General features: G+C 40.8%; 1 pseudogene; it reads right to left on the bottom strand.

The window, feature by feature from the left end:
• Window positions 1-22,681: 22,681 nt before the first annotated feature.
• Window positions 22,682-24,508, bottom strand: LOC142455112 (glutamine synthetase pseudogene; annotated as a pseudogene).
• Window positions 24,509-24,806: the final 298 nt, after the last annotated feature.

Here is a 24,806-nt window from a genome sequence, read left to right as displayed (position 1 = left end):
CTTAAGAAGCAGGAATGAATGGAGGTAGAAAAAAGTTTGTGAAGGCAAGTCTCATTTCCCTTCTGCTGGGTATAAAAGTGAGCCAACTCAGAAGCAGGAGCAGAGTCCCAGGACCATGAAGAAGGAAGAGCTCCTAGGGGAGCACATGGGAAAACCTTAGTGAAGTAGTGGCGGCAGCAGAGGCATTAGCTGCAGAGACCATGAGGGAGAAAGGTGTTTTTCCAAGCCCACTTCTCAGCCATGCTGGCAAGTATGTCTTTGTTTGAGCCTCCATCTTTCTTTGGTTCTCTTCTACTTGGGCTCTTGATCTCTGCCCTGCTTGGACCAGTTCTTCAGAACTCATTTAGCATTGATACATGCTCAAAGAGCAACCTACTCCGCAAGTCAGATTCCTGCCCTAAGGCACTCAGTTAAACCCCATCTGTACACCAGGAAGAAAATCTTTGTACCTTACAGTCTTGGAAGAACTGATTCTTTAATATTTTGCAACGTGTTCACTTCCCTGATAGATGCCATACCTGTGAGTATTGTGTATTCTGTGTGCTCATTGCTACAAATTAACAAACCTACCAGAGAAGTACAAAGCCATGGAAGGACAATTGGCTTCAGAATATGTTAAAGAAGGATGGAATGGAGGATTATCTGACTTCTGCCTTGTAGGAACCATCCTTGGATAGCCGTGAAGTTACTTTTTTCCTTCTCCTTTGTGCAGCCCAGAGCCCTAGTGGAGTAGTGATCACATGTTGGGCTGCTGCTGCCAGGCCAGCAGTTTGAAAACCACAGGCTGTTCCACAGGAGAAAGACGTGCTCTTCTATACCCGGAGAGTCACAGCCTCAGAAACCCAAAGGAGCACTTGTACCGTCCTATGGGATCAGTATGAGTTAGAATCAATTTGATGGCAGTGCGTTTGGTTTCGTTTTGTGTGACTAGCAAGAATCAGATGTGCCCCAAGATGTAAAGTCAGATGTGCCCCCAAAAGATGTAAAAAATGTAAGAATTTAAAACAAGAACTTACCCTGGATATATGGGGGCAGGTGGTGGATGGGGCAGGTGGGGGGTTGGGGAAAGGGGGAAATCATCTCAATAATTTAGCTTGGTACCATAGCAACTATATCCCTAGATTATTATTTTTTTAATCAGGAAAAACGAAATGTCAAAGTGTTAGTACTTTTTAATTGTAAGAGTTCATTTTAGATGGTATTTTTACTACTCTATACTCCTATGTGCTTGAAAGTTTTCATAAATAGAAATGAAAAGAGTTAAAGACTTGTGCACAATAGAAACTCATTTTGGTAAGAATGAAGGCCTTTTAGTGAAGTATGTGTATTTGGGTGTGGAGGAGGCTGTAGAAAAGCATATTTACTTCATTAATATCCAAGGTCATACAGTTAGTAGATAAAAGAAGACATCCCCCTTAATACACATTTAAATTTTTAATTAATGTTTAAAGGCATCACAATTAGTATTTCAATATTTTAATAAAGGCAGCTTGATAAAAATGAACAAAGACCTGAGACAATAAATTCACAATAGAAAAAATGTTGGTGACACTTAAATATTTTAAAAGATTGTCAATTCTTAAAGTTTCAAATTTTCCATTGGAAATAAGAATGAATTACCTTTCTCTCTTTTATAATTGACTAGGGAAATCACAGAATAAAATTAATATAAGGGTATGATTAAAGCGTCACTGCAGATAAAAAGGTAAACTTGCCAAGTCTTTTAGAGGGTGAGTTAACTTATAAATAAAAGGAACATAAGAAGAGGTTTTGGACAGCCCTGAAATTTTTTATGAGTATATGAATATCCATCATCACATACAGTGATACTGAAAAAAATAAAACTAGACAATGATACAATATGTAGGAGCCCTGGTGGTGTAATGGTTTAGAGTTGGGCTGCGACTCAACTGTTTGGCAGTTTGAAATCACCAGCAGCCCCTTGGGAGAAAGACTAGGCATTCTATTCATGTGAATAGTTACAATCTAGGAAACCCATAGGTGGCTTGTGGGTTAATAAAAATGACAATATGTTTACTCATAAAACAGAATGGAGGATCACATTACTAATTTTTTTAATGAAATAAAAATATTATTTTTCAAGATTCAATTTTATTAAAAGAGCATGAGAGCTAATATTAATACAAATTCTTACCAAAATATTAACTCTAGGATGTGCGGTCACAGATTATATTTATTTTATATTGTGTGAACTTTTTAAAAGATTATTTTATTAGGGACTCTTACAGTTCTTATAACAATCCATACGTTAATTAGATCAAGCATATTTGTAAATATGTTTCCATCATTAATTTCTAAATATTTACATTCTATTTGAGCCCTTAATATCAGCTCCTCTTTTTACCCCTCCTTTCCCCCTTCCCACCCTTGTGACTCCTTGATAACCCATATATATATATTTTCATATCTAACACCAACTGCTGTCTCATTTCCAATGAGATTTCTTTCCCTACTCTCCCCAGTTTCCCGCTTCCCTCCTGGTATGCTACTTCCATTTCTGTTCCTGAGGGGTTTGTTTATCTGCCCTGAATTTTGTGTGTCCGGCCTAGTCTGCAGTGAAAGGCAGGATTGGGACATGGCAGCAGAGAGAGGATGACAAATCTTTAAGGAACCAGTGGAATAGTGTGTGTTTCATCAGTGCTATACTTCACTCTGGTTGACTCATCCCTTCCTTGTGACCCTTCTGTTAGGGGATGTCCCATTGTCTACAGATGGGTTTTGGATCTCTGCTCTGATCCCCTCATTCTCAACAATATATGTTTTTGTTTTGTTTTGTGTCTTCTGATGCCTGTTACCTGATCCTGTTGATACCGCTAGGATATGGAGTTACAGACTATATTTATTCGATATTCTGTGTACTTTTAAAAGTATATGTCATTATTCCTTTGCAATGGCAATGAATATTTTTATAATAAGAGTTAAATATAAGTACAAAAATTCAATTAAAAATATAATGTCAATCCATTAAAAAAAACCTCCATAATTAAAAATCAAGTGATATGGAAGATATGTTCCAGGAAATCGTTCTGAGTTCTGAAAAATTAAGATACAAAATAAATAAATTAACTGACCATGCAACTCTAATGAAAGCAATAACCACCCACCTGGTGGAAACTAAAGGATAGAATCAATAAGTGGAAAGGAAAAATAATTTTGAGAAATTCAAGAACAATTTTCTTGAGCTGAAAAGAGCTCAGATTGAAAGATCAACTCCATCTTTCCAGTATAGTGAAACATACCTAAGTTTCAATGCATACTGGTGAAATATTTTAGTGACAAAGTGAAGAGAAAATACTATAAATTTTAGGAGTTTAATGATAGGTATAATGTTTCCCTCTTTATGTCTAATATGATGGATTGAAAGCATATGTTTAACTCTATTTCCTACCATAATTCTTTAAAATAATAGTAAAAGGATGAAGAGAACAAGCAGAGGCCAAAAAAAATCTATTAGAAAAAATGGTATTGACAATGGCTGGGACAATGTAGTAGTAGCGATGATTGTGGGCGGTGGAGAGGGGCCAGCTATGAAAACAGAAAATTACTACTACTAATTAAGATGATTAATAAACACCACACAATTAAAACTCTGTGAGGAATTTTAAAAGAAAATATGTCCATGAAATAAAAACTAGGATGTGCTGAAAAGGAATCCAGGACAGATGACCCCTTCAGGACCAGTGGTGAGAGTGGCGATACTAGGAGGGTGGAGGGAGGGTGCGGTAGAAAGGGGGAACCGATTACAGATATCTACATATAACCTCCTCCCTGGGGGACGGACAACAGAAAAGTGGGTGAAGGGATATGTCAGACAGGGCAAGATATGACAAAATAATAATTTATTTATTATCTAGGGTTCATGAGGAAGTGGAAAGCAGGGAAGGAGGGGAAAAATGAGGAGCTGATGTCAGGTGCTTACGTGGAGAGCAAGTATTTTGAGAATGATGAGGGTAATGAATGTACAATGTGCTTTATAAAATTGATGTATGTCTGGATTGTGATAAGAGTGGTATGAGACCCCAATAAAATGATAAAAAATAAAAGTCTTGAGATAAAACTCTAATAGCATAAATGCCAAAATGCAATGAAAAACCATTGTCAAGTGAAGCTTTTAAATCTTCCAGGCACACACGAAGTAGAAAAGAAAGTTTTCCAACCTGGAATCGCAGTCATCAAGTAGTAAGGAAAAGAGAGAGGAAATATAAAGAAATTTCAAAGAAGAAATTTGATAATATATCCTAGAATTAAAAGATATCAGTCTTGGCAAAATTTCACAAAAGAAAAATTTCCAAATGTACACACACACTCAGAGACAGAGAGAGAGAAAGAGATGCATTTTGAAAAATCCATCATCTTAAAGCCATTGAAGGTCTCACTGGCAACAATAGGAGACAATAAAAAATATCTTCAAAATGATGGGAAGAAATTATATGTGGTTTAAATGTAATTAACATTTTAAAACATTTTATTAGGGGCTCATACAACTCTTATCACAATCCATACATATTCATGCATCAATTGTATAAAGCACATCTGTACATTTTGCCCTAATCATTTTCAAAGCATTTGCTCTCGCCTTAAGCCCTTTGCATCAGGTCCTCTTTTTTCCCCCTCCCTCCCCGCTCCCCCCTCCCTCATGAGCCCTTGATAATTTTAGATTATTATTTCATCATATCTTGCCCTATCCGGAGTCTCCCTTCACCCACTTCTCTGTTGTCTGTCCCCAGGGAGGAGGTCACATTTAGATCCTTGTAATCGGTTCCCCCTTTCCAGACCACTTACCCTCTACTCTCCCAGTATCGCCTCTCACACCCCTGGTCCTGAAGGTATCATCCACCCTGGATTCCCTGTGCCTCCAGCTCCTATATGCACCAGTGTACAACCTCTGCTCTTTCCAGTCATGCAAGGTAGAATTCGGATCATGGTAGTTGGGGGTAGGAAGCATCCAGGATCTGGGAGAAAGGTGTGTTCTTCATCAGTGCTACATCGCACCCTGACTGACTCATCTCCTCCCCTAGACCCCACTGTGAGGGGTCTCCAGTGGCCGACAAATGGGCTTTGGGTCTCCACTCTGCACTTTCCCCTTCATTCACTATGGTTTTTTTTTTTGGGGGGGGGGGATGATGCCTTATACCTGATTCTTTTGGCACCTCGTGATTGCACAGGCTGATATGCTTCTTCCATGTGGGCTTTGTTGTTTCTGAGCTAGATGGCCGCTTGTTCACCTTCAAGCCTTTAAGACCCCAGACACTATCTCTTTTGATAGCTGGGCACCATCAGTTTTCTTCGCCACATTTGCTTATGTACCCGTTTGTTCTCAGCGATCGTATCATGGAGGTGTGCAGCCAATGATATGATTTTTTGTTCTTTGATGCCTGATAACTGATCCCTTCGGGACCACATGATCACACAGGCTGGTGTGTTCTTCCATGTGGGTTTTGTTGCTTCTGAGCTAGACTTGTTTATCTTCAAGCCTTTAAGACCCCAGACATTTTCTCTTTTAATAGCTGGGCACCATCAGCTTTCTTCACCACATTTACTTGTTCACCTGCTTTGGCTTCAGCAGTTGTGTCAGGAGGGTGAGCATCATAGAGGGCAAATTTAATAGAAGATAGTATTCATGCATTGAGGGAGTGCTTGAGTAGAGGCCCAAGGTCCTTCTGCCACCTTAATACTAAACCTATAAATATAGACACATAGATCTATTTCCCCATCCTCATATATATATATATATATATATATATGCATGTACATGTCTTTGTCTAGACCTATATAAATACCCTTTGCCTCCTAGCCCTTTCATCCATCTCCCTTGTATTTCTTCCTGCCCCACTACCATGCTCCATCCCCACCTGGGTTACATCTATACCTCTTCTTTACGTAGCCTTACCCTTGATCATTCCCTAACGGGCCTGCCACTCCCCACTCACCACCAATTTGGGTCCCATGTTGTTCCCTTGTCCCTGGGTTTGTTAACACCACTTCCTTACCGCCCCCCCCAACTCCCCCTATCCAAAGTCCCCCCGAAACTGTTGGTCCCATTGTTTTTCCTCCAGATAGTTCATCCAGCCTGTCTTATTTAGACAGACCTGTGGAGATAACAACATGCACGAAAACAAGACAGAGGAAAACAAAGCAACAGTATACAAGCAGACAACAAAACAACAACAACAAACCACTGACAAAGAGCATAACAAAGCACATCAAGAAAGCAAAGCTTGTAGCTAGTTCAAGGATCGTTTGTTGGCCCTTAGGAGTGTTTTCCAGTCCAGTCTGTTGGGGCACCACGCCCTGGGCCCCAAAGTCCACTTTTAGTATTCCCTGGGGACCTTGCCACTCCATTCCCTTGCTGTTGCGCTGCCCTCCCCCAGTGATTTGCCTCAGTGTGGTGGGATCAGGTCAGGTGCAATTCACACACTGTGTCTCTGGTGCTGTCCCCTGTAGTGCCATTGGTCACTGAGGGGCATCATGTCTCATAGTGGGGCCAGCCATGTTGTCCTCTCTGTGGACTGGCTGCTCTAATCAGGAACATCATCCTCGCGGCCTGGTGGCCCAGGCTGTGCTCCACTCTCTCTTCCTCCCAGTTCATCTGCTCCCATATGCTCTGATCAGATATGTCCCTCTCCCGGAGCTGCAGAATCAATGTCGTCCTTTGAAATAAATTCTTCTCAGGGGAGGGGCAGGAATCCACTTAATTTTTGGTGCTGGGGCCAACCTCCCAGAGTTCTCCACTGGTTCCCTACTCCACGCAGGGATGTTGCATTCACACCTTGCGGCACTGGGTTGAAGTCTGGTCCCACTTTCCTATGGAGATATAAACAATACTCCCCTTGGGTAGGTTAGTGCCCCATGCCCCTGCTCCCCTTTTCTTCCTTATATTCATCCTTTTATTTTCCTTTCCCCACCTCCTCTCCATTGTCTCGCATGTGCATCCCAGGTTTTGATCTGGTCTCTGTCATACTACACAGTTTTCACCCCAAAAATATTTGTATACAGTATCTTTTTCCCTATGCCCCTTTTGTATTTTTTTTAATTCTTACCTCAGTGGGCTCAAGTTGTACTGTACTTTTGTGCCTGACTTACTTCACTTAGCATGATTTCCTCCAGTTCTTCCCATGCCGCTATGTGCCTGATACGTTCATCACTGCTTTTTAGTGATGCGTAGTACTCCATTGTATGTATATACCACAGTTTTTTAATCCAATCGTCAGTTGATGGAAATTTGGGTTGCTTCCAGCTCCTTGCAATTGTGAACTGTGCCGCAATGAACCTTGGAGCACAGATGTCTGGCCTTGGTTTGTTTCTTGCCTCTTCTGGGTATATGCCCAGTAGGGGGATTGCTGGGTCATATGGTAACTATTTCCATCTGTTTTAGGTATCGCCAGATTGATTTCCATAGTGGCTGTACATACTTACAGGCCCACCAGCATTGGATGGGAGTTCCTGTCTCCCCACAGCCCCTCCAACACTTGTTGCTTTCTGATTTTTTGAATTGGGCTATCTTTGAGGGTGTCAGGTGGTACCTCATTGTTGTTTTAATTTGCATTTCTCTTATGGCTAAAGATCGGGAACATTTTCTCATATGTTTGTTGGCCATTCGGATTTCTGCCCCTGTGAAACTTCTGTTCAAGTCCTTTGCCCACCTCTCAAGTGGGCTATTAGTTTTTTTCTTTTTGGAAGCTAGCAGAGTATTGTAGATTTTAGTAATAAGGCCTTTGTCTGGTGTGTCATTGCTAAAGATGTTTTCCCAGTCTGTGGACTCTCTTGTTACTCTCTTTGTAAATTCTTTCGATGTACACAGGTGTTTTATCTTCAGTATATCCCATTAGTCAGTTTGTGCCTCCTCTGTGTGTGTGTGTCCTTCCCTATTTCTGATAGCCTATGTATTCCCTGTACCAAAGTTCTCAAGTTGGTCCTAATTCCCTCATTGATGGCCCTAATAGTTTGGGGGTTAACTTCAAGGTCTGTGATCCACCTTGAGTGTATTCTTGTGCATGGATTGAGATAAGGGTCTTGCTTCAATTTTCTGCATGTTAATATCCATTTTTTTCCTGCACCACTTGTCAAAGAGGGCATCTGCTTCCCATTTGATATTTTTGGGGCCCTTATCAAAGATCAGCTGTCTGTGTGCTTTTTTTCTGGGTTTTCAGTTCTTTTCCATTGGTCTGAGTATCTGTCATTGTACCAATACCATGCAGTTTTGAGAAATGTGGCTGTATAGTATGTGCCAAAGTCAGGTAAAGCAAGCCCTCCCACGGTGTCCTTCTTCTTGAGCAGTTCTCTCCTAATTCTGGGCTTCTTCCCTCTCCATATGAAGTCGGTAATCAGTTTTTCCATTTCTTTGAAGAAAGATGATGGTAATTGTATCAGGTTGGCATTAAACTTACACAGTGCTTTTGTCAGAACTGACATCTTAACTATATTAAGTCTTCCAATCCAAGAGAATGGGATATTCTTCCATTTGTTGAGGTTGCTCTTGGTTTCTTGTAATAGTGTTCTATAGTTTTCCCTGTATAGATCTTTTGTTTTTTTCAGTCAGGTGTATCCCTAGATATTTCCATTTGTATTTGGCTATTGTGAAGAGTACCACCTTTTTTATCTCTTCTTCTGTGGTCTTATCTGATGTGTATAACAGTCCGATGGATTTCTGTTTGTTGATTTTGTATCCTGCCACTCTGCCAAACTCCTCTATTGCTTCCAGTACTCCCCTTGTGGAACTTTTTGGATTTTCCATATATAAAATAATATCATCTGCAAATAACGATAATTTCACCTCGTCCTTCCCCAGACAAATATTTTGATGTCTCTTCTTTGCCTTATGCTGTTAGCTAAAATCTCCACCATGATATTAAATAGGAGTGGGGACAAGGGGCATCCTTGTCTGGTCCCCTTTTTCAGTGGGATTGTGTTAGTCTTTTCTCCATTGACTATGACTTTGGCTATTGGTTTTTCATATATAGCTTGTATTGTCTTGAGGAACTTTCCTTCCATTCCTATTTTCGCTAGTGTCTTAAACAGGAATTGGTGTTGGATGTTGTCGAATGCTTTTTCTGCGTCTATTGATATTATCATGTGGTTCTTATAGTTTTTCATGTCAATGTGACAAATAATACGAATGGTCTTTCATATGTTGAACCATACCTGCATCCCTGTTATGAATTCCACTTGATCATGGTGAATTATTTGTTTTATATACTTTTGTATTCTGTTGGCTAGTATTTTGTTAAGGATTTTTGCATCCATGTTCATTAGGGATATCGGTCTGTAGTTCTCGATTCTTGTGGGATCCTTGCCCGGTTTGGGTATCAGAGTTATACTAGCTTCATAGAAGGAGTTTGGGAGTTTGCCATCTTTTTCTATGTTCTGGAAAAGTTTGTGTAGGATTGGTGTTAGTTCTTCCCTGAATGCTTGGTAGAATTCTCCAGTGTAGCCACCTGGTCCAGGGGTTTTTTTTGTTGGTAATCCCTTGATAACCTTTTCTATTTCTTCTATTGCTATGGGTCTGTTGAGATTCTTGATGTCCACTGAGGATAGTCTAGGGAGGGATTGTTTTTCCAGGAATTTGTCCATGTCTTCCAAATTGTTGAATTCATTGGAGTACAATCCTTCATAGTACTTTGTAACTATCCTTTTGATTTCATTAGGGTCTGTTGTAATGACCCCTCTTTCATCCCTTATTCTTGCTATTGAGATTTGTTCCCTCCATTCTTTGGTTAGGTTTGCCAATGGTCTATCGATCCTGTTTATCCTTTCAAAGAACCAACTTTTAGCGATATTAATTTTTTCCATAATTTTCTTATTTTCCCTCTCCTGGATCTCTGCCCTGATTTTTATAATTTCTTTTCTTTTGCTATTAGTAGGATTGTCCTGCTAGCTCTGCTCTAGTTTTTGTAAATTTTGTGTTAGCGTATCAATCATGAGTCTCTCTTCCTTTCTTAGGTGTGCATGTATTGCTATGAAACTTCCTCTGATGACTGTCTTTGCTGTGCTCCATAAGTTTTGGTACGTCGTGTGCTCATTTTCATTGGTTTCTAAAAATTTCCTGATTTCATCTCTGATCTGCACCAGCACGCACTCCTTTTGCATTAGAGAGTTATTCATCCTCCAATTATTTGCTCTTATTTTCGTTGTCTTCCTTTTGTTGATTCCAGTCTTATGGCACAGTGGTCAGAGAGAGAGGTCTGTATTATTTCAGTGTGCATAAATTTATGTAGATTTGCCTTATGCCCCAGCATGTGGTCTATCTTTGAACACGTGCCATGGGGACTTGAAAAGAATGTGAAATTTTTTATATTTGGATGAAAAGCTCTGTAAATATCTATCAAGTCAAATTGTCTAATTGTGGAGTTTAGCTCTCTAGTCTCCTTGTTGAGTTTCTTTCCCTGTGATCTATCTTTCTCAGTGAGTGGTGTGTTGAAGTCACCCACCTATAATTGTCGAGTATGTGATTTCTTTCTTAATCTTTTGGAGTGTTTGGTTGACGTATTGAGCTGGTCTCTCATTTGGGAAATATATATTTACAATGCTTAGTGGTTCATTGTCTACAATTCCCTTGAGCATTATATAGTTTCCCTCCTTATATCTTTTTATGGTTTTCACTATGAGGTCAATTTTATCCGAGATTAGGATTGCAACCCCTGCTTTTTTTGTATTGCTGTTTGCTTGGTAGGTCCTTCTCCAGCCTTTGATTCTCAACCTATTTTTGTCTGTAGCTTTGAGATGTGTCTCCTGTAGGCAGCAGATTAATGGGTTGTGTTTTCTAAGCCAGTCTGCTAGTCTCAGTCTTTTAATGCCTGAGTTCAGGCCATTGATTTTCAGGGTTATTATCTCCATCTGCGGACTCTGTGATATCATTTTATCCTTTTGTTTTGGGAGTTTTCCTACTTTCCTTTCTCATTAGTGTGTGTGTTTTGTGTGTATCATTTTTCACTTCTTTCCATCCTTAAACCATTGCTATCTTGGGGTCTGTTTTCTCTTTGTTGTCCTCTGGGTGAGGTTGTTCATGTGATGGTCTCTTATTTATGCTAGGTGAGTGTTGTTCTTCTGCCCATGCTGAGTCGGCGAGGAACTTTTGTAAGACTGGGTTTATTGTAACGTATTTTTTGAGTTTTTCTTTGTCTGGGAAGACTTTTACTTCTCCATTGATCTTGATCGATAAGTTGGCTGGGTAGAGTATTCTTGGATTTGCGTTGTTTTCCTTCAATTTTTGGAATATGTTACTCCACTCTCTTCTTTTTTTCATTGTTTCTGCTGATAGGTCTGAGCATATTGTAAGCTAGGGACCTTTATATGTGATTGCTTATTTTTCCCTAGCTGCTCTCATGATTTTCTCCTTTTCCTCAAAGTTGGATAGTTTAACTATTATGTGCCTTGGTAATTTCTTCTTGGGGTCCCGTTGTGCTGGTGTTCTTTCAGCCTCCTGGATGGTTGCCTGGTTTTCATTCATTAGGCGGGGGAAGTTTTCCTCCAAGAATTCTCTCACTATTGTTGAAGATGACTTCTTTGTTGTGTCTTCCTCTGGTAGACCAATAATTCTATTGTTGTTCCACTTCATAGCATCAGACATAACTCTTAGGTTTTCTTCAGCTTCTCAGATGCTCTTATTCGGCTTTTGTTCACATTTACTAAAGTCTGCTTGGCTGTCCTCCAAGTCACTGATGTGATTCTCTGATTCCTCCAATCGATTCTCAAGGACCGTGATTCTGATATTGTTTTTTGTTATCTCCTCATTAAGCTCCTGTATTTCCCTTTGATGTATGGTTTTATCTCCTCTATCATTTCTTCCTTTTTCTCTATTGTTTCCCTCATATCCTGTATGGCTCCAAGCAGCATTCTGAGAATTTCTTTGTGTGGCATCTCATTGTCTGCTTCTTCTATATATGTTGTTATGTTCAGGACATCTTCTGCCTTTGCCTTTTGTTTCTCCTGATTTTTCGTTGAGGTCGTTGGAGCTGATGGCTCTTTGCCTTGAGTTGTTTTAGAGGGACCAGGTGCCATTGTCTAGGCTCTCTCTGGGAGACTTATAGGAATGTTTCTTCGAACTGCCTACAGCTGATTTTACTGATTTTAACCTCCCTCTTTGTCCTCCTGTGGCTTCCCTATCAGGGGAGTGTCCCAGATGGCAGGTCGGCTGCCTGCTCCAGTGTTGCAGAGGCTGGGTTGAAGTTCCTGATATTGGTTGGAATGTTGATAAGTGTTGGCTGAGCTGCTTTATATCCCAAAGTACACAGGCAGAAACTCCCCGGTAAGAAGTTGGGGGAGTATCCCCTGGTGAGAAAGCAGGCTCTTCCCTAGCCTTGGGCTATCTATGCAGGGTGGAGCTCACCTAGCTGGGTGTGGCCCAGGCACTAATGCCCTAGGGCAAAGGGAGTGCCCCTAAGTCTGCAATGGAGTGTGAGAGAACAGGGCAGAAATAAGGAGTCAGAGAAAAATTTAAAAAGTAAGACCTTTTAGACTGTTCAGGAGTATAGGAAAGTGAGGGAAGCAAAAAGCAACTATGTAGCGGAGTCCCACTCCCTGACTGTGGACCTGCAAGGGCTTACTCCCTGCCCCAAGCCCCAGTGGCAGGCCGCAGCTGAGCCGCAAGAAGAGTCGCAAGAAAGCCCCTGAGCAGCCCTTAGAGAAATGGGGGGACAGAGAGCAGAGATGTTAACAGAACCTGCAATGTAGCTGAACCCTGATCCCTGCCTGTGGAGCTGTGAGGGTTTGCGTTTAGTCCCTGCTCAGATGACGCGGTGAGGCAAGCTGTAGCTGTGCCGTGAAAAAGTCCCTGCGCAGCCCTCCAAGGCTGTGTGGGAATAGAGAGCAGAGATGCAAACAGAAGCAACAATGTACCTGAACCCCGATCCCTGCCAGTGGAGCCGCAAGGGTCCTGGCCCTGCCCTGAGAAAGGCAGGGGAAAACTGTGGCTGTGTTGAGACCAAGCCCCCTACAGGCTCCAAATGGTCCTGGCTCAGCAGATACAGTGGCTGGGCTAAGGTCAAGCCCCAGCCAGTTTCCACTCAGGTAAGCCAAAAGCCCCCAGCCCCTCAAAACTCTGTGGGTCTGTGCCTACTTATCTTTATGATGCGCCTCCTGTGATCCAGCAGCGTTGAATTTCCCTCTAAGCAACTCTCCTGGGCTGGATTCTGCAGAGTCCCTCTGGTATGTGTCACTCCATTGCCATCTTCCTGGAAGTCACCCAAATGTAATTAAATTGTGAAGATAAAATAAAGTTGATTTCAAAAATTTAAGTTGTCAAAAAGATATCATTTTTATGTACCTTTCTTCAAAATACTGAGCAAAATAAACCGAGAGAAAGAATGTAGGATCAAGGAAATAACTGTTAAAGGAGGAGAGGTTAATTTATGAATCGAGATTTCCTGATACTGCTGAAGGTGTTTCCAGGTTCTGGAACATATCGTGGTTACAGTTTGGGCTAAGATCTCAAATAATTAATAAACCTTTCTCCGATACTGATGCCACATCAATCTGCATAAAATCCAGTTTCTTTGTTTATTTGCTCAGCGGACATATTGCATAAGTACAATGACAGGTAACAGCACTTGTACGCACCTTTCCTGGTTTAAACTCCACAGTATTCCTCTGTTCTGTTTGCTTAACTGCTTTTGGATCCATGCACAGGTTTTGCATGAACAAATTTATTTGTCTGGTATTCCCATTCTTCTCAATGCTTTCCACAGTTTGTTATAATCCACACACTCGATGGTTAAGAATGGTCAACAAAACACAAGAAAATATCTTCCTGCTGTTCTCTGCTTGAGCCAAAATCCATTTGACATCAGGAATGATAGTTCTTGTTCCAAGTCCTCTTTTGAATTCTACTTGAATTTCTGACAACTGCCTGTCAATATACCGCTGCACCATTGTTAAATGATTATGGTAGTTAGGGATTATGTCAACTAAACAATCCTGGCTAGGAAGTGAAGTTAAACCCATCAACCAACTTGCACATTAATCACAAATTTTTGATTTCATAAGCCTTTTGTATAGCAGCAAGGTGCACAAAGAGGATCGCTCTCTTTCTTTCTGCACTTTACTTTCCTCCTCACCGGGTTTCACTAGGCCTGTCTTCCTCCAGTGGTATGCTTATGTGGACCACTTGATTATGAGGGTTGAGGCGCTGTGCCATGCTTTCTTCAACCATTGGATCCACTGGACCCAACATCCACCAACCTGTTTTCTTCTTTTTTGCCAGTTCAATGTTCAGGGTCACAAGCATTTGGCTGAGTCTGAAAGAGCGATTATAGGCTAGCATAGGGATAATGAACTTCAGTTTCATTTTGTTGGGAAGCCTTCTTAATATTTAAGTCCTTCTTGATATAAAACCCTAGGTAGGAGTATAACTGGATGGGTTTTTCTAGACAATCAGCCTATGACAATGATTTTCAACAAAATGGAACATAATAGATGACCCAGTAATAAAACCATGCATCTACAGAGAACTGATATTTTACAAAGACTGAAACATGAAATACATTACATGGAGAAGAGATAGTCTCTTGAACAAATGGTGTTGGCAAAATTAGATCTCCATTTTCAGAATGAATTGGACCTGATTTGATGACAACTAACAACAAAGTGTGGTTATGTATGAGAATGCTCATGTTTGTAAACAATATGCACAGTGGTATTTGGAAGTGATGTATCAGGCAGGAGTCTGGGTGTTGTAGTAGGTTATGCATTTAGCTGCTAATTGCAAAGCCAGCAATTTACAACCCATCAGCCACCAGTCACCAATTGGAACCCATTCAAAGTAGCAGTTTCTTGTCCTTTACTAATTTTGCTTCATGAGATAAAACTGGGGATCCAGCTCATATATAAGCAAACCTGTCTCAGAATGAATACAGGAGATGAATACAGGTTTCCAGGGTTTCATAAATCAGATAACTTCATGAAATCAAAATTGTACCCAAGATATGGCTAATCGTGAATATATTCTGTAGGACTCAATTGGTTCAATGAAGGAAACTTATAGGGGACATATTATTGAATGCTATTGTGACATTGCTATAATCCTGAAATTATTTCAGGAAAATAAAACTTTTATATTAATATTAATACAAAACTGTGAAATTTCTGAACAGCCAACTCTTACAAGATTCTTACATCTAAATTTTTGCTAGCCAACATGATGATAATATAGAAAAGAAAGATTATCCTAGTTTTGCTTGTGAATCAGCAAGAACAGAATGATTAAAAAGGAGTTACAACAAAAGCTACTAGAAAAGTATTAATACTCGAAATAAAACTTACAAAGAAACAATATATAAAGAGAAAATTAGAATTTTCATCAAAGCTCCCAATATTAAAAGAAAATAATTGCTAAGTCTTCCACTTTGTTTTGAAGTGAAGATTTTTATCATAGAATTCTCTACTTAGGTCTTCCACAATGTCAGCAGTCAAAACTGAATAGCCATTGCGCTTGGGAAAGATGAGGTTATCTGCTCCTATAAAGATATGCAGTCCAGGAAATCCTATTTTGGGTCACTGTGACCTGGAATATAGTCAATGGCAGTGTGTATATATACATGTGCGTGTGGGTGGGTATATGCATAATTTCCAATTTATATATATTATAAATTATTAATAATAGTAGCTTTGAGAAAAGAGAGGTATGAAAGAATATGTTTACTTTTAATGTTATGCCCCTTATTATTTTTTCTGATTACTTGCATTGTAAGGGCATATATAATCCTTGACTTATGTAAAACAAAGCTGATTTTCTTGTTCAAGACTCGATCCTGTAGAGGATACAATAAAAGACACTGACAAAGTTGGAAAAGAATATTATATATATGTTTGTGTGGGTTTGAGATGGCCCCAAGACAATGTGCTTGAATGTACAAAGCCTATAAGCATCTATCAAGTGTGCATGTATATACACATGTGTACTGCTAAAAGATATTGAGAGGCTACATCCTGAACTGCTCAAAATGGCTGATCCTAAGGAGAGGGATTGTGAAAATGTAAGGGAAAATGGTATATTTGCTTTTATTTCAATGGCATTTTAATATTTTTACAAAATTCACATATTACATATATAATAATTATGTATAATTTACATATATAATACATAGTACATATATAAAATCAGATAAAAATTTTAGAGAGTAAAAGTAGGGGCCAAACATCTGTTCAGTTAGGGAAAATGACTGAAGACAAAAGGCAATAGACGCTTTTAGTTCAATCATATGCTATCAAGGGTTATCATGCTGTAACATTGGAAGAGAATTGGAATACAAATGACCCAAATGGGGAAGTAGGAATGTGGGGAAGCAGTAAGATTTTGAAGGCTCAGTCTCTCAGTTCACATAAGAGATTGCTATTGTTAATGGGGTGGGAGTAGTAAAACAGTGCCCCCAGGGTACCATCACTTTATCTGTACTTCAGCTTTGCTCAGCAAGCTCGGATTATCGGAGAAAGGGAAAAAAAACATAATGAATATAAATTTATTCTGGATCTCTTTCCTAGGGAGTTTTGGAGTCCATTGAAGAAAGAAATTCATAAAAATTAGAGAACCAAAAAGGATGTTGGACAGGTGGGTATCCTTGTTTCCATGGAAACAGGCAGGTCCTTCTCCTGGCCACTTTCCCATCTTACTATGGAGACACTAATGAATTTCACACTGGGTATTTTTCCTGCACAAGGTAGCATGTCTCCACTAAAAAACATTTACCGGAGCTTCCTTAATTTCCTGGAATGCAGAAATAGAACCAAGTCACAGACAACCCTGAATTTAGCCATAGCTTCCTCTATCATTTCGATGCATTTGTTTTTGATGAGAAGAAATGGAAGTAAGTGGGGGTGATTATCACACACTCAGCAATTGTCTTCTCACCAGATAGCTCGAGAGCAGCGGGCATGCTTTCCAAGGTCTGATGTGCACTCACATCCAGGATGACAACACTCAGGATAGGCAAGATGCCAACAAGTAATGGAGGATTTTCTAGGTCGGAATAACCATTAATGCCATTAAAAACACATTTTCATAAGGCTCACACAAAATTCAATGTTTACTTACAAAACTAAGCTTATAAAATCTTAGGTGGAGAATTCAAGGAGTGTGATAACAGCAACGGCTATTTATTGAATACTTTCTGCCTGTCAGGAACACTTGTAAGATTATCAACTATTTTTTTAAAACCATTTTATTGCAAGCTAATAGAGATATCATATCATTCCACAGTTCAATCACATCAGGCAGTTTTGTACAATTGCTACCACAATCAGTTTCAAATCCTCACAGAAACCTATGCGGTAAATTTCATTATTATTTTTTTGGTCGATCAGAAACCCTGGGCACAAAGAATGTATTTTGCCCAAATTTATTCTCTCTTTCCTCCATAGTCATACTTTTATTGCCTTTGTTTTTAGGAGTGAGTTTGTGAACTCCAAGCCAACATCATGAGTCCCAAATCTAGCACACCAGTGCGATTGCTTTGTTTTTATGTGATAGTCAACAAGATACAACGTTGAAATAAAGGAGAGATTTAAAGCTCTATGTGTTGATGGTGAATTTAGAATTGCGCATCTTACAGAGTATAAAGTAACTCGGTGACAGAAAGGAAAGAAAAGGGTAAAGACAGAAAATATTCCTAAAGTTTTATTTCTGAGCTCCTGGGCAAGGTTTATGGGTCACTAGTTGGAGCCAGAGTAGTGGCCCCACCTGGGAGGCGGGGAAGGGTTTTGTAGCATAGGCCTGAGGTAAAAGCAGTTGGGTAATTTTCCAGTGCAGTTTGGCTGTTTTGCAAGACTGGAAGTTAGTAACAATGTCTTCTGGAACTGTCAGTCACCGTGTCCCACTTTGAAAGATCATCACTGGGGGGTTTTGCGCACGGTCTTCAGGGTATTGCTCTACTTGTCCATCCAACCAACTCCCATTTCTGCCTAACACATAGAGCCACACAGAGTGTGGTTTTATAAGTACTGTGAAATTCCCTCAATAGCTCAGCAAAATTCGTGGCTGCTGAGTCCATTTTCACTATAGGCAATCCCTGGGGTGTCATAAGGGATTCTGTAATTCACAGGATCCTTAGCAGGTGATTTGGGGGAAGATTTTATCATCAGATCTTTCTTCCCAGGCATTGCTACAAGAATTCACATCTCCAATCTGTTGGTTAGCAAATGCACCATTAAACATTTGCACCATCGATCTGACTACTTCTGTAGTTAAGAAAATGCAAAATTCATCAGCACCATTTGATGCCTCATTCTCTTTACAGTTTTCTACAGTAAAATTTATTCCACCTCACTTCTGCTGTGACTATAGACCAAGATTTCAGCTTTTTCTCACGCTAACCTATTAGCAACACTTTGATAGTATCAGAGTGGAATATCCAAGGAAATTCCAAGTCAATGCTAAAGCTGTTGTTAACTGCGGTGCAATCAGTTCCAACACGTGGAAGCTATGTACAACACAACAAAGCAGTGCTCTGTTCCTCCTCACTTCTATATTGTGGGAACATTTCCCCCCTTCCCTCCTGTTTTTCTTTCCCTCCATTTGGGTACCGACTCTTAAAACTACAAAAACCTTTCTGAGGTTACTAACCTTACAACCTCATGCTGTAGGCCAAACTCGGTTCATGGAGTATAGATTGTCAACCTCTGTCCTATAACCTGGCTGCTCAGTGTGGTACACCATCAGTATGTCAGCATCACTTGGGATCATGCTAAAAACGTACATTACCACCCAAGACTTACTCTCAGGTACTCAGTACTCACTGCCATTGTGTTATTCCAATTCATAGCAATCCTATATGACAGGGGACAACTACCCATGTGCTTGAAGCAACAGTAACTCTTTATTGGAGTAGAAAGCCTCATGAGTCTCCCACAGAAGGAGTGGTTGCTTTGAACTGCTGACCTTGCGGTCAGTAGTCCAGTATGTACTCACTATGCCACTAAGACTCCTTCAATAAACAGGTTTGTCAACTTCTATTTGTTAGTGTTAAATTGAGTTAACAAATGTTTGCTAAAACTGGAATTTCACATACATTTTTAAAGAAAAACATGACAATGTTCAGGTCTGGGCTTCGATCCTGCAAGATTTGCATTCACAAACTACCCTGTGTTCTGAGGGGGAAAGGCAGGACTTTCTACTCCCATCAGCAGGCACAGTCTCAGACACTTACATCCTACAGTAGGGTCCCCATGAGTGGGCATCATCTTGATAGCAACGAGTTTGTTTGTTTTTTTAATATCCAGATCTTCTAAATAGTGTGTTCATTTTTTTAATGTAAAGGGTTACTATAAATAAGAGCTGTTTAAACAATGAGAAGTTTCTAAAGCTTTTATGACATTAGAGAGATTTTGGTAGATTTGCTCCTAAAACAGATATAGGCTACTGAACCTGCTAATTTCTTGGATTAGGGTCATTTACATGTGAGAAGGCTCAGCCAGCAGGCCAGAGACTAGTTAGCATATGAAGACCCCTCTTCACATTTGAGTCACACTCTAGCCAAAGTTGAACAGACTTCCTCTGTCAATGAAATATTCCTATGTAACAAGCTTGAATACAACACAACCATGTGTTTGCCTTAAAACAACTAGTTATCATTATTTGTGGGTCTAGGTGCCACCTGTGTGGTCCTTGTAACTTTAAACTGTGTTCCCCACAAATCTACTACCCAACAAAAAAACTCATTGCCATTCGCAGACACATAATGACCCTTTAGGACAGGGTAAAACTGCCCCTGTGAGCGTCCAAGACTGCTTCTGGGAGGACTAGGAAGCCCCTTTTTTTTCCCTCAGAGCAACTGGTCATTTGGGACTACAGACCTTGCAGGTCATAGGACAACTCCTAACAACGAAGTCACCAGGGCTGCTCTACGCACCTACTACTAAACCCACACTCACTGCCCTCCAATGGATGCATAGAGATCCCCTGTGGGATTCTCAGACTGTAACTGTGTCTCTCTCGCTGATCAGGTGGCGGTTTCAACTGCCGACCACTCAGATCACAGTTCAATGTGTAACCAATATACCACCAGGGCTGCATAGAGACCCACTACTGTGCCCTATAAACCTGCCAGAGAGATCTGTTTCTCCATGTTAATTGGCTCTCCATTAGGGGACCTCTCTTCTCTATCTACTGTCTCATCCTCCAGCAGGCAACTTGAGCTTGTCCTCATTAACATTATAAAGTTCCAAGTGAGGAATGGTCTAGATGTAGAACCAGATGCAGAACTCCCTCAATATTATACTCCACAAGCCAGCCACAGGCAAATTCAGATTTATGTGGAAGGGTAAAAAAAAAAAAAAGAACAAACCTTCACGCATCAGGAGGTGTGTGGCAAGTTAGTTACATTGTGAAATGCATAAGCACAAGGGGAGATGAGTAAATGTGGCCATTTTTGAAATCTACTGTACCTATGAAATTAGAATCTGCATATTAATAATGTCCTTAGATGATTCATAAGCACATCAATATTTGAGAAACACTGTCCTAATGTTTTGGGGTTTTGTTTTATTTTCCAGTTACTATAGAAGCCATTTGCCCTCTCTTTTCATCTCAAAAGCAATTCTGGATTTCTATTCTAAATAACCCCATAGGACAGGGTAGAACTTGACTCTGTGGATTTCTATGATTGTAACTCTCTATGGGAGGAGAAAGCCTCACTGTTCTTCCAAGGAGCGGCTAGTGGTTTCAAACTGCTGACCTGGGGGTTAGTAGCACAATGTGTAACTACTCTGCCACCAAGGCTCCCCAAATAATCATGGATCAGTTCTGACTCAGAATAGGTACCAACACAAATATCTTATGTCGATAAAGAAAGAAGATATTCAGTCTGCTTATAATTGAACATCTGTCACCAAAAAGCCTAGCACGGAGCTTCTTGGTGTTTTATATATTTCCTGAAGCCCTTCGTTCTTCAGAGTTCTCGCTTCTCAACACAAGGTGGTATATTTTTAATCTCCAGTCTGAGAGGGAGGTATTTCTATGGCAAATGACATCTACCCAGTGATGACATATATCTAGAAATTTCTGTGTGAGCTGATGAGGTATCATGAGCGACGTCAGGGAAGTCCTCTGAGGTCATCTATTTCTTGTGAATGTGATCTAAGAACTTTAACTTTCTACAAAGCTGGATTGGATTCATAGTACAAATTGGTGATGGCTAAATTCTGATTTGTTGCTGATTCTGGAGCTAGACTCCTTGAGGGTATCATACATGGTATGTGGCCTTGGGGAAAGTACTGAGCTTTCAGCAAACTGGGGACAGTGAGAGCAGCTAGTCATAGAGCCTGTAAGGATATTGAAATACATGCAGAAAAGTAGCTGCATGCATAATTATCCTTATTATTGTGATCTTCACTGCTACTATAATTTTTCTTAGCATAAGAGGAGCAACTTAATCAGTACACATACAGAAAATACCTAGGGATCTGTAATGAATTTTCAACTATCAAAATAAACATTTCATTTTTTTTTTACCTTAACCACATTCCTTCATTTTATGTATCAGCCAGGCCTTCTGCAAGATCCTGGGTAAGTGCATATTCGTGGGATTTAATTAAATGGCACCTTTTACATAGTGAATAAGAGAGATTTTATGTTTGATATATGTAATTATGCCATTTGTAAATGTGACATCCCTAGATACTAACATATTGCAAATCCATGTTGTTACATGATAATTGGGATGGTCATAATTATTCTAATAACATTTTATGGGTGGTTTCTTTCCAGCTCAAACTCACTCTGGCATAACATTAGTTATTACCCTTGACTGATTTATGTGGACCAAGAGGTCGATATATGTGGACTGGGAAGTTGACATATCAAAGCAGCATGGGGAGTTCAAAAAAAGGAAGAAAATAAGGAAGGAGGAGGGAAGGGAGGGAAGAGAAAAGGGAAGAAAGAAGAAAGCAAAGAAGGAAAAAGAAAGAAAAGGGAAGAAACGTTGAGGGGAAGTGAGGAGAGATGCCAAGAAGCTAAATCTGAAAACCTAGAGCAGCTTTGCATACATAATTTGCATGCTCCATCTACATTTGGCTATTTGAATGGTCACAAAAGTGTGTTTAATATCAAAGGCAGGTGGCTCAACATAATTCTGAATGTCGTTAGCATTGAAGACTCCTCTAGCATTGAAGACATGAGAATAAGTTATCTCTAATTCTCTAGGGACTCTCTAATACACAGAGAAGGAAAAAAATATGACAAAGAGTGTGTTGACTAACTACACCCAGAGTGTGGATTCTTTGGCAATGCAATTAAGTGATGAATACATACTCTTTGTGTCTTTACAAGGGTTCTTTGTGTTACCCTCTGCATTTCAGCAGAAACTGTGAGCACCAAAGAAAAGCACCATCTTACTTAAATTTGACACATTTCCTGTTAAATTCCATAACTACACAAAAGAAAAGTCATCAATAATACACAATTTTCATCTTGAAAAATAAATTGGTCACAGCAGCTTCCTACCATCTGTCTACCATATGTGGAGATGTTCTTATAGAAGAAAACCTTTCCTCTCACACGTGTTCTTTGTTAATCTGTTTTTTTTAGAAAGATTTACTTTTTATGAATGTAGAACTAATGCGTGTCAAAGGTAGAAGTTTTGGGGGATGCTGGAAATTGATATTAAATAATACAACTAAATCTCATTAACTGCCATTCAGATAACCTTTTGGAATTGTTTCTTTTTTTTGGGGGGGGGGTCATAGCCACTTTATTCCGAGTGTAATCTTGAGGCCAAGGCTGTTTGCCCTAATCAAGGATGGTGTGACCAAGGGCATTTTCTTTCCTGGCCCCTCCCCTCCCTCTCAGACAAGTCCCCACTTTTAATGTAACGTTGGTTATATTCCTTTTAAGAAATGAGATTTCCCACCAGAAGCAGGAAATCCTGACCTAACCACAGAATGAGTCAGGCCCTATCCCCTATTCCAGCCACCTCAAAGAAAGAAGTCTGTTGGGGGTAGCTAGGCCTACTGGAAAAATACACCTGATTAATGGAAGCAGTGGTTATGGTTTCCCGGCCCCGGCCCCACTAATGCACTAGTCCCCAGTCTTCCAGAAAGCTGGAGACAGACACAGAGAAAGGGAGGTGGTGTGAAGAGAGTAAGAAAGTGACCCCCCCACCCTGGGCCCAAAAAAGACAAGTGTTATTAATTGGGCACAAGGAATAAAAAAGACCTTGATATTCTGTCTTCTGAGTTACAGCTAGTAGGAACGAGTGGGAGAGGGGGAAACATGGGTGTGGGGTGAAGAGCTGGGAGGGGCCTGTCGGCTGGAGGTCTAGTCCGCTTAGTTTGTATATTGGAAGGGCTCCTCGCCGGTCTCGTTGAGAAGACACGTGCTGATGAGGGCTTCTGTCACCGCGAAGGGGTCACAGTTGGCAGAGGGGCGGCGGTCTTCAAAGTAACCCTTCTTCTCTTGGCCGGTCATCCGGGGAATGCGGATGCTGGCGCCTCGGTTGGCCACGCCGGCGGAAAAGTCGTTGATGTTGGAGGTTTCGTGGAATCCCGTGAGGCGCCGGGCGTTGTTCAGGCCCCCTTTGGGGTCGTAGGCAAGGATGTGGTATTGGTGCCGCTTGCTTAGCCTCTCGATGGACTCCTCAATGTACTTCAGACCATTCTCTTCCCGCATGGCCTTGGTGCTGAAGTTGGTATGACAGCCTGCACCGTTCCAGTTCCCAGGGATGGGCTTAGGATCGAAGGTTGCTATCACTCCAAAGTCTTCACACACACGGTGCAGGATGAAGCGGGCCACCCAGAGATGATCCCCCATGTCGATTCCCTCGCAGGGTCCTATCTGGAACTCCCACTGGGCAGGCATGACCTCGGCATTCGTCCCTCCAATCTTGATGCCAGCATACAAGCAGGCCCGGTAGTGAGCCTCCACAATGTCCCTGCCGTAGGCTTTGTCTGCCCCCACACCGCAATAATACGGACCTTGGGGTCCAGGAAAGCCATTGGAAGGCCAACCAAAGGGGTGCCAATCTGTCCCCATGAGGGTGTACTCCTGCTCCATTCCAAACCAGGGGTGTTGGCTGGTCACCATGTCCATAATCCGCTTACAGGTGTGCCGTAAATTGGTCTCTGCAGGCTTTCGGTTGTACTTAAAGACTTCACAGAACACCAGCTTGTTGGGGTCCCTGCGGAACGGGTCCCGGAACATGGCAACAGGGATGAGATACATGTCACTGCTGGAGCCTTCAGACTGGAACGTGCTGGAGCCATCGAAATTCCACTCGGGCAACTCTTCCACACACTTGGGCTCACAGTCCAGGGTTCGGGTTTTACAGCGGAGCCCTTCTCCAGTGCCATCGATCCAGATATACATGGCTTGGACTTTATCGCCCTGAGGCAGAGCCATGTACATCTGCTTGACGCCTTTGTTCAAGTGGGAACTTGTCGAGGTGGCCATGGTGGAAGGTGTTCTGTGCTGGCGGCCGCAGGAGGGAGGGCAGGCGGCGAGAGCGAGGTGAGGAGCGGCGAGGCGGCCAGGTGGGCGGCTTATGAGCTCGGCTCCACTCCCATGCTCAGCTCTCTGGAATTGTTTCTTAAAATGTAAATTATCCCAGTTTTCTTTTTAAGAAAAAAACTTAAAGATAAAAGAATATTAATGTGTTCTGGATTACTGTTAAATTATAAGTAAATAAATTGTGATTTAATACTTTATAATTAAATACTATTTAAATGATAAAAGTACTCTTGCCTTTTATGAATCTTCAAAAATTAGATAAATATAAAGGCTTACTCACTTAAGAAAGAAAATCTTGAAGAATAAAAACCTCAGAAAGAACACAAATCATAGAGGTACACCTAGATACATTTTCACA

The sequence above is a fragment of the Tenrec ecaudatus genome, chromosome 8 (assembly GCF_050624435.1).
Source record: "Tenrec ecaudatus isolate mTenEca1 chromosome 8, mTenEca1.hap1, whole genome shotgun sequence".
Classification (NCBI taxonomy): domain Eukaryota; kingdom Metazoa; phylum Chordata; class Mammalia; order Afrosoricida; family Tenrecidae; genus Tenrec; species Tenrec ecaudatus.
The sequence above is the reverse complement of the archived record's forward strand: the minus strand, read 5'-3'. Positions and strand labels throughout refer to the sequence as shown.